The following is a 9,500-nucleotide window of genomic DNA, read 5'->3' on the forward strand; positions in this document are numbered from 1 at the left end:
AGAAATAGGTGTACTCATTGATCAAATTGAGTGTCAACAACCAAGAGAATGTTTATGGGCGGCGTAAGGGCTGCTTTTGAGCACCATCTCCTTTTGTTTCTGCCATTATTCCTGCATGAGCAGAAGGCTGACCGAATCCCATTTTGTCCACTTCTTTGTGTCCTAAGCTGCCACGGCTGGAGACTCAAGGGTTGCCCAGACAAGTGGTGACGAGCCTCTCTCCTACAAGGCTGATCCTCTAAAAGAAGACCACGGCTATTGGGACCAAACTCAAAGTCTTCCCAGCATGGTTCTTCCCAGAATTCCCATACCGCTGGCGTACCTTTTGAGACCAGGGTCACTCCTTCCTCATTCAGTGCATGGCCAAGTTTTGTGGGCTCTACCCACATCTCTCTTCCCCCGGTCTTCTTTTCTCCACCCACTACCGCCACCCTATGTCAGCCCCTCCTCACAGCTGGACTGAACTTTATAAATAGCCTCCCTCACCCCTTTTCTCTCTTCTTTCCAGCTCATTCTTCACACAGCTGCCAAGATAAACAAGGTACGGGTGTGATTTTTTTTCTGCTCTCTGCTCAGAAACCTTCGGATTTCTAGGAAGAGGGAGGACCAATGCAGAAAGTTCAGATGCCTCTATAAGCCTATGTGACAATCCCAATGAATCAGCAGAGTGATTAAAGGCAGTTCCTCCCCACCCCCCAAGATGATCTCTGGCAGAAAAGAGAGTCACCGAATTCAGAAAGAGGTGGTGATAATCTACTTGACTGGGCTTTGTGCAGACCACACCTAAGAGCCTGTCACATTTCAGGGAGGGTTTTGACAAGCTTTGGAGTACGTCCAAAAGAGGTCAGCCTCTTTTGGGTCAAGGTGCCTCAAAACTACGCTGAGAACCGGCTCTCCAACCTGAAGACATGTAGCACTGGGACGTGGTGGGGTTGAGGCGTACTAGTTGCGTCTGAGCGTTCAATCATTTGACTAGCTCCACACGACAAAACAATGAGCAAAGGATGGGGAAAAGTCCTGGTGACTGTTTTTAGGCATTCATTTCCCATGCTCTTCCAGATATCTAGATGCGGCATGGGCTGCCTCTGGCGAGAGTGGGTCCCCCGTCATGAGAGGCCATCAAAGTCAGGGCAGATGACCAGCGATGGTCTGCAGGGTCTTTGCCAGTGTCAGTCTATGATTCTGGAACAGGCCGTCCTAGTCCGCTCTCGAGGTAGAAAGACTTGCAAGGTAGAAAGGTGTGGCTGCCGGTAAAATGAGCAGAGTTGCTTATGCTTCCTAACCCTGGGTGGTCAGGAAAGAGAGTTTAAAACGTCCTCCTCCCCATGTTAATATTCATCGGACTTTCAGATTTCCACTGCTTTCTAACCCGGGGCATGAGTCCGATACCGACATTAACACTGCCTTGGATATAAAAGTCAGGTCGGATGTCATTACCTCTGAGCTCCACCACGTGCAATCTAGGGAGCATAATGTGCTTAGCTAGACGCTGTCGACAAACACTGGAGAGGGGCCAAGGAAACTAGTTGGGAGGGTAAGTCACCATGGAGACAAATTCCTCTAGAACTCCAGAAATGCTTATTTTAGTTCTGCCTAGAACTTTTTGCTTCTAGAAAAAAGTGAGTGAGATGTCCAAATAGTGGAGGTTCTCCACCTGTCTTGTGTCCAACCTCCCTTGGGCAGTCAGCTGGTGAAGCCCTCTTCAGAAGTAGGTTTTAAAAATGCATTAGGGGGGGGCAGCTAGGTGGCGCAGTGGATAGAGCACCGGCCCTGGAGTCAGGAGTTCCTGAGTTCAAATCCGGCCTCAGACACTTAACACTTAACTAGCTGTGTGACCCTGGGCAAGTCACTTAACCCCAATTGCCTCACTGAAAAAAAAAAAAAGAAAAAAAATGCATTAGGGGGGCAGCTAGATGGTGCAGTGGATAGAGCATTGGCCCTGGATTCAGGAGGACCCGAGTTCAAATCCGGCATCAGACACTTAACAATTACTAGCTGTGTGACTCTGGGCAAGTCACTTAACCCCAGTTGCCTCACCAAAAACAAACAAAAAATATAAACTAAACTAAAATGCATTCGGATATAGGGGCAGTAGGTGGCGCAGTGGATAAAGCACCAGCCCTGGATTCAGGAGGACCTGAGTTCAAATCCTGCCTCAGACACTTGACACTTAACTGTGTGACCCTGGGCAAGTCACTTAACCCTCATTGCCCCACAAAAAAATAAATTAAAAAGCAAACACAAATAGATAGATAAATGAATGAATTAATAAATAAACCAAAAATAAAAATAAAATGCATGGGATAAAATCCAGTCTCCTTTTAGTCTCAGGGAAGTAAAATGACTTAGCCAGTCAAACAAGATATTCAGTAGTAGAGCCCAGATTTGCAGCCACATCCTCTTGACCTCTCCCACTTCATGATATGCTCCCTCCCCAGCTTGCCAACTCCCCCTGTCTCAAAGGGTTCACCTCCCCTTGGTATTGCTGCCAACACCTCTCATACTGGGTTCCTCCCATATGGCTCTTGCCCTGTGGAAAGAGGATATTCTTGTCCAACATTTCCCCTGATGTCTCTGCTCTGCCCACACAGGGTAGGAAAAAAATACCACTAGGTCTTAGTCCTGGCATTATAGCTTTATTTAGAATTGAGGCTCAGAGAGGCTAGTCAAGATTCCAGTGGTCACACAGCTAGTTGTGTCAGAGCAAAGATTTGAACTTAGAGGGGTCTATCTGATTCCAAAACTCTCTAGGTTCATATTTCTCTCTTTTATTACCTAGGACATTTGAGGCGGGGGGGGGGGGGGGGGGGGGCAGGGCGTGTAACCGTTTACAGCTAAACTGAAGGGTTTGTTCACATCTTCCAGACAGCTCAGGGGAATATCAGTGTTCTCCAAGCCCAGCTGGGGGGTGGCCAAGTCTTTGGAGAAAAGGGGGGGAGCCTCAAAGGGGTGGAAATTAAGCCTAGAGGAGCCCATGAGGAGTTGAACAGGTGGGCTCAGTCAGTAGGGGTTTGATATGGAATGAACACGTTACCTATGAGGGGCCTGGGAGTCAACCGATGAACTTTGGATGTGCCCCCTTCCCCCTGCAAAGTGGCATTCCCTTGGTGAGTCTGACAGTGGAACTCCTGGTCGGTATCCCCTGCAGCTGCTAGCTCCTGTTATTAATCAGTCATCAAGGCTGAGGAAGGCAACAGCTGGACCAGCATGGAGACAACCTCTGAAAAGTCTCATCTGGAATTCTTGACTTGGAAAAGCTTCACCAGACAACTGCTCCAAAGGGAATTCAGGCATCCCCCCCAACCCACCACCACCACCACCAAGTTAACAAATTCCAGCCCAAACGCCTTTCTGTGGAGGCAGTGTCTTCCTAACCCTTTCTAACCCAAATCTGCATGCCCATATCAGCTTCCCCTTCATTTCTTGCTTTACTCAAATTACCGTTTGAAGGAGGCCCTTGGAGATTGGGAACCAACTTGAAGGATCTGAAGTGTTTGCTTGTTTTGAGTTGCTACCCCTACTCAGCCAAACAATTTGCATTGCACTGCATGGGGAAGTGTTGGCAAGGGATCTCCTTCCTTTTGAGGAGAACAGATGTTTAATGGCTGCTAAAAAAACAAATTTTATATGAAGTGTTTCCTTTGAAATAGTATAGGGAACAGATTTAGAGAGGTATGTGGTACCACACATAGAGGGCCATAGGCGGGAGTCCCTAAAACCTGGATTATTCAAGATTTGTCTCTGATACTTACTAAACTACATGGCCATGGGCAAATTACTTTTGAGCCTATTTACTCAACTGCCAAATGGGACTGGCACCCATCCTGCCTTCCTCATAGGGCCGGGAGGCTTAAATCTGATAATGCTTGTAAAGTATGAGGCAGACCCAACAATGCTATGTCAACAAAATATCGGTTATTGTTGTTATTTGTTCATTCTTACCTTCTACCTATCCTGAAAGGCAACTTTCTCAAGGCTTAGATATTCAAAACACATTTAACAATGATTTTGTAAGAATTGAGAACTCCAATCAACAAAATAACCAAAACAGATCGCTGGAGAGAGGTGATGGGCTCAGGCTGCAGAATGAGATGTATATTGTTTGGATGTGACTGATTCGGGAATAGGTTTTTTGGTTTGTTTTTTTTTTTTTTAGTGAGGCAATTGGGGTTAAGTGACTTGCCCAGGGTCACACAGCTAGTAAGTGTTAAGTGTCTGAGGCCGGATTTGAACTCAGGTACTCCTGACTCCAGGGCTGGTGCTCTATCCTCTGCGCCACCTAGCTGCCCCGGGAATAGGTTTTGCTTTACCAAATGAGGTATTTGTAAAAAGTGCTTAGCACAGTGCCTGACACAAAGCCGGCGTCTATTCCCTCCTTTTCTCTTTGGTCATGCACATGTTACAAAGGCTTTTTCTTTCTTTTTTTCCCAATTGTGGATGTAGCGGTGAGAAGGAGAGAAAATAAATTTTTGTTTATTAAAAAAAATAAAATTAGGTTAAGCACTATATATATATAATGTTATTATGTGTGATATATGAAATATTAGCATAATGTGATATATGTAAGTATAAAATATATACTTTTTTTCATGATGTCTAGGTAGGGCAAATGGCCGTTCTACTTTTGCCTTAAATATGTCAGCCCAAACTTTTTTGGTGGGTATTTTGTTTGTTCAATTGTTTTTTTCATATCACTGGGGTCTGTGAAATCTTTGGGGTTCCGTTTCTTATAAAGTGAACCCTGGGGATTGTAAGTACATGAATGCACCTCCTTGGTCAGCCTGACCTGGAAAGCATCCTGCTGTAATTCACTCACCTGAACCATGCAATCTCTGGGGCCAACTGTCTGGTTACCTAACCAGGACATTCTAGAGAGGCAACACATCTATCACTTAGTGCCTCAGTCTTTGGAGAAGGCTGACCTTTAGGAGGTCAGGTGTGAACAACAGTAAGGAAAATCACCAGTGCTTGTCCTTGGGTGTTAGCACGATCGGAGAAAGCCCGCCAGACCATTAAACAGGGCATTAGAGGGGCAGCTAGATGGTGCAGTGGTAAAGCACCGGCCCTGGAGTCAGGAGGACCTGAGTTCAAATCCGGCCTCAGACACTTACTAGCTGTGTGACCCTGGGCAAGTCACTTAACCCCAATTGCCTCAAAAAACCCCAAAAAACAGGGCATTAGAGGTGTTGCTGCATCTTTCACTTACAGGACCAGGGCTCCTTCCTCTGCACCTCATTACTTCATGTAGGATTTAAAATCAAGGGGACCTGGGTTTGAATCCCAGCTCTGTTATTGCTTTTGTGTGATGTTGAGCAAGGCATATTTCACTCTCAGTTGGCCTGTTTCCTCATCTGTAAAATGAGGGGGTTGGTCCCTTCCAACTCTGCTTTTTCAATCACCCATACAGGCTGGTGTGGGACAAGAAAAACAACAACACTGGACTTAGGACTTAGAAGGCCTGGGTTCTGGGAATCCTGGTTCCGTCATTTACTAGCTATATGACCTGGGGCAAAAAAGTCACCTAATTTCTCAGGCTAACCCAAATCAGCAGAACAGTTTACAATGTGGCCACAATAATCTCAAGAGAAAACAACGCTGAAAGACTTCAAGATTCTGACTTATGAAATGACCCATTGTGATTTCATAGTACTGATGGTGAAGCATGCCTCCTACCTTTCAACCAAAAGGTGGTGGGGTAGGGGTGAGGAATGTGAAATACATTTTCCAGACAAGGTAGCACAGTGGATAAAGTGCCAGGCCTGGAGTCAGGAAGACCTGAGTTGAACCCTGAGCAAGTCACTTCACCCTGTTTGCCTTGGTTTCCTCCTCTGTAAAATGAGCTGGAGAAGGAAATGGCAAACCCCTCCAGTGTCTCTGCCAAGAAAACCCCAAATGGGGTCACAAAGAGTCGAACATGACTGAAAAAATGACGAAATAGAATCTCTCTGAGCCTGTTTCCTCATCTGAAGAATGGGAATCACTGTGCGCTCACTGATTCTATCACACAGTTATTGGCCATAAGACAACCCACATAAAGTGATTTATAAGCCCCTAAACACAGTAATCATTATTCCTATCCATAGCATTTACTAAACCACCACTAGGTACTTAGTGATTCAGAATTTACATCTGAAAAGTTATCAAAACATTTTTGGTTAACTAATATACACTATGGGGAGCAGCTAGGTGGCGCAGTGGATAGAGCACCGGCCCTGGATTCAGGAGGACCTGAGTTCAAATCCGGCCTCAGACACTTGACACTTACTAGCTGTGTGACCCTGGGCAAGTCACTTAACCCTCATTGCCCCGCAAAAACAAAACAAAACTAATATACACTATCTACAGGATAGAAACTCTTGCTGTTCAACAAGCTCCTGCTCAAAAAGTGTGTCCAGCCATAAGCCCCCCAAAGTTGCTCCAAGCACTGCATGCACGGGCAGCTGTTTAACACAAGAAGCAGCCGGAGTGATGAAACCTCTTTTAAATCTTGCCAAGGGCCCAGCTGTTAGAGTTCTTCTCAACCTCAGTTTCTTCATCTGTAAAAACAGGACTCATAGGAACACTTGCCTCCCAGAACTGGTGTAAGCATCAGTGAGGAAGTATGGACACGAAGGAGAAGGTGCTTTGCTAACTTTTTTTTAATTTTTTTTTTTTTTGGTGAGGCAATTGGGGTTAAGTGACTTGCCCAGGATCACACAGCTGGTAAGTGTTAAGTGTCTGAGGCCGGATTTGAACTCGGGTCCTCCTGACTCTAGGGCCAGTGCTCTATCCACTGTGCCACCAAGCTGCCCCGCTTTGCTAACTTTTGAAGCACTAGATCAATGTTGGCCATCCTTAAGGCCAGGCCTGGAACAGGGGCTGATCCTGGACAATGAGAGTAGCCTGACGGGTGATGGTCGGAGGCCAGAGCAGGGAATCCCATCTCTCCACTTTCTCTACTTTGCGTCACATGGGAGGACTAGGGGGGGAGGGGGAGGGGGGAGGAGGATCTTCAGGCCCCGCCACTGACGGCTCCTTATCCCACAGCATGAATGCAGCACCTCTTCATAAATGTGACTCCTGGTTTAACCTGAGCTTCTCCCATAGACGGGGCCACTGGACAAGAGAAGTGACATTTGGCTTGGCCTGGTGAGCCACAAGAAAGGAATTTTTTGTGTGTTTTAAAAGGCTGAGAAGGTGTATTCCTTACGACAATCCTGTTAAGTCGACTCTAAGGCATGTGGGGGTGACCTGCCCAGGGCGGGTCACCAAGATTGTGTTTGAAGTAGAACTCGAACCCAGGCCTTCCTGACTTGAAGGCTAGCAGTCTATTTACTGTACCATGGTGTTCCTACACACATTGTTACTAATGGTAACCACTGATTTCATTCAGGTCCCTAATTGGCCCTGGAAGGAAAAAGATTAGGGGGACTGAGCCATTTATTAAGGCAATGGCACCTACAATTATAATAATGCAAATTATTTTGATAACCCCTTAATGTTAACACTAAAATCTCCCTTCACTCATTGTGCTGTTCATATACGTGAACCTAACCATACTTAATACATGTACAACATTAACTAAACACAGCCCTACTATCATCTATCCATCAATTCATCATTCCCCATCTATTACCCATCATCTATCATCTATTTATCCATCCATCTATCAATCCATCATCTATATTTCTGATCAGCATTATCTGTAGCCGGCACGTCAGTTTTATTTCCCAAAAGAACAGGAAATTATATCCTGAAAGTCGGATATTACAGCAGTCCCCGAATCTGGTGGGTCATCCAAGGTGACATGGCTGTCACTTGTTATTGCCATTTTAATATCCTGCATTTAGCATAAAGCAATAATGATACCTTGACTTTAGTCTGGATATAAACAATGATAAAATAGAATCAGCTACACCACTGCAATGTAATGGCTAAGGTCCAGGCCTTGGTAAGCGGTGATCTTATATTAGATTTTATTATATATGTGTGTGTATAGATATAAGTATACTAATTTAATTATGTTTGCTTTGTTTATTATATGTAACCCATATTCCTTTCTAAGAGAGCTCCCTACACTCAGGAAATCACGGGCCTACCTAACCATGAGACTACTGAATTACGAGCTTGTTGTGTTGGATTTGCTTAGACATTGTCCCAATAATGTGTCCTGGTTTCTGTTGCATATCCACATGTGTACGTATGAGGGTGTATGTAGACACACACATTAAACATGTAAATATATGCATATATGAGAAACATTTGTGTTTTAAGAGCTGTTTACGTGAAGCATTGATAAAGAAGAAAAGCTCTCTTTAGGGTTCTTTTAATGCAGTTTTGACATGGAATAAAAACAGCCACATAATCCATAAAGCAGGGAATTAAGAAGAATCCATATGATGTTTATATACAGGCAATATGATATTAGTGGCTAGAATGCTGGATTGGGAGTCAGGAAGATCTGGGTTTGAATGCTGCATCACAAAGACATTTACTACCCTTGTGATCTTCAAGTCATTTCCCTTCCTGGGTCTGTTTCCTCATCTGTAAAATGCGGGGGCTGGGTGGGCTAGATGTTGGCAATTCCAAGGTTGATACTGGTCACAGGTAAATGAATGACCTTTGGTCAAATAACAAGGCGATGGTGGCTGCTTTTCAATGAAGAATTTGCTCTGGGGAGGATTGTGCAATGGTCACAGGTCAGGTGGCAATCCCCACCACTGATGGACAGCCAAACAACCCCGAAAAGGATCTACATACTGCCTCTGGCCCTTAAGGGCTGGGTGACCCTGGACAAGTCACCTCACTTTCCCAGTGCTGTTGTCAGTATCTGAGTTCCAAACAGTAATGAAATCCCGGCCCCTGTTCCCCAGTTAGCAGCACTGCTAAGAAGGCAGCCAGTTCTCTAGGACTGAAGTCAGAGAGAGGCAGCCAGTCTGCACTGAAGGGAGATGACCAACAACCCACCCTAGGTTACAAGCACTGCCACCCAAGTTTTCTCCTGCCAGTGTGGCTGAGGAGGACAAGGGGGGGGGGGGGGGAGCAGTCCTTGTTGGACAAGAATGAAGCTCTGCAGCTAGCATTTATGGATCATCCACCATCTGACAACAGTTGGTGGCCATGTGGTCCAGTCTACTACATTAGATATGAGGACCCAGGCCCAGGAGTTAAGTGCTGAGTGGAGTCTCCCGACCTGGGTCAGTGATCCATGTCACGCTATGGAGAGTAAGCTAAGATGTCCCACAAGCTTCATTTTGGGAGTGTCATGGGGTGGAGTGGGCACACGCAAGATGGCAACCACAGATCCAGCCTGAAATAGGACTGCCCTAATGATTCAAATGGCACCCTGAACCACAGGGAAGCAAACTATTCCCTGCAGGCTCTTGAGCAGGGCAGCTGTTGTAAAATCACTTCTCCTGCATGTGTGAATCACCTTCTTCAAAGATCTGTTAACTTGTGAATCCAGCCAAAGTAAATGCCTGCTCTGTTCTAATCAAAGGCAATTCTGCTGACACTGCTAA

This window comes from Dromiciops gliroides, chromosome 5 (genome assembly GCF_019393635.1).
Source record: "Dromiciops gliroides isolate mDroGli1 chromosome 5, mDroGli1.pri, whole genome shotgun sequence".
NCBI lineage: Eukaryota > Metazoa > Chordata > Mammalia > Microbiotheria > Microbiotheriidae > Dromiciops > Dromiciops gliroides.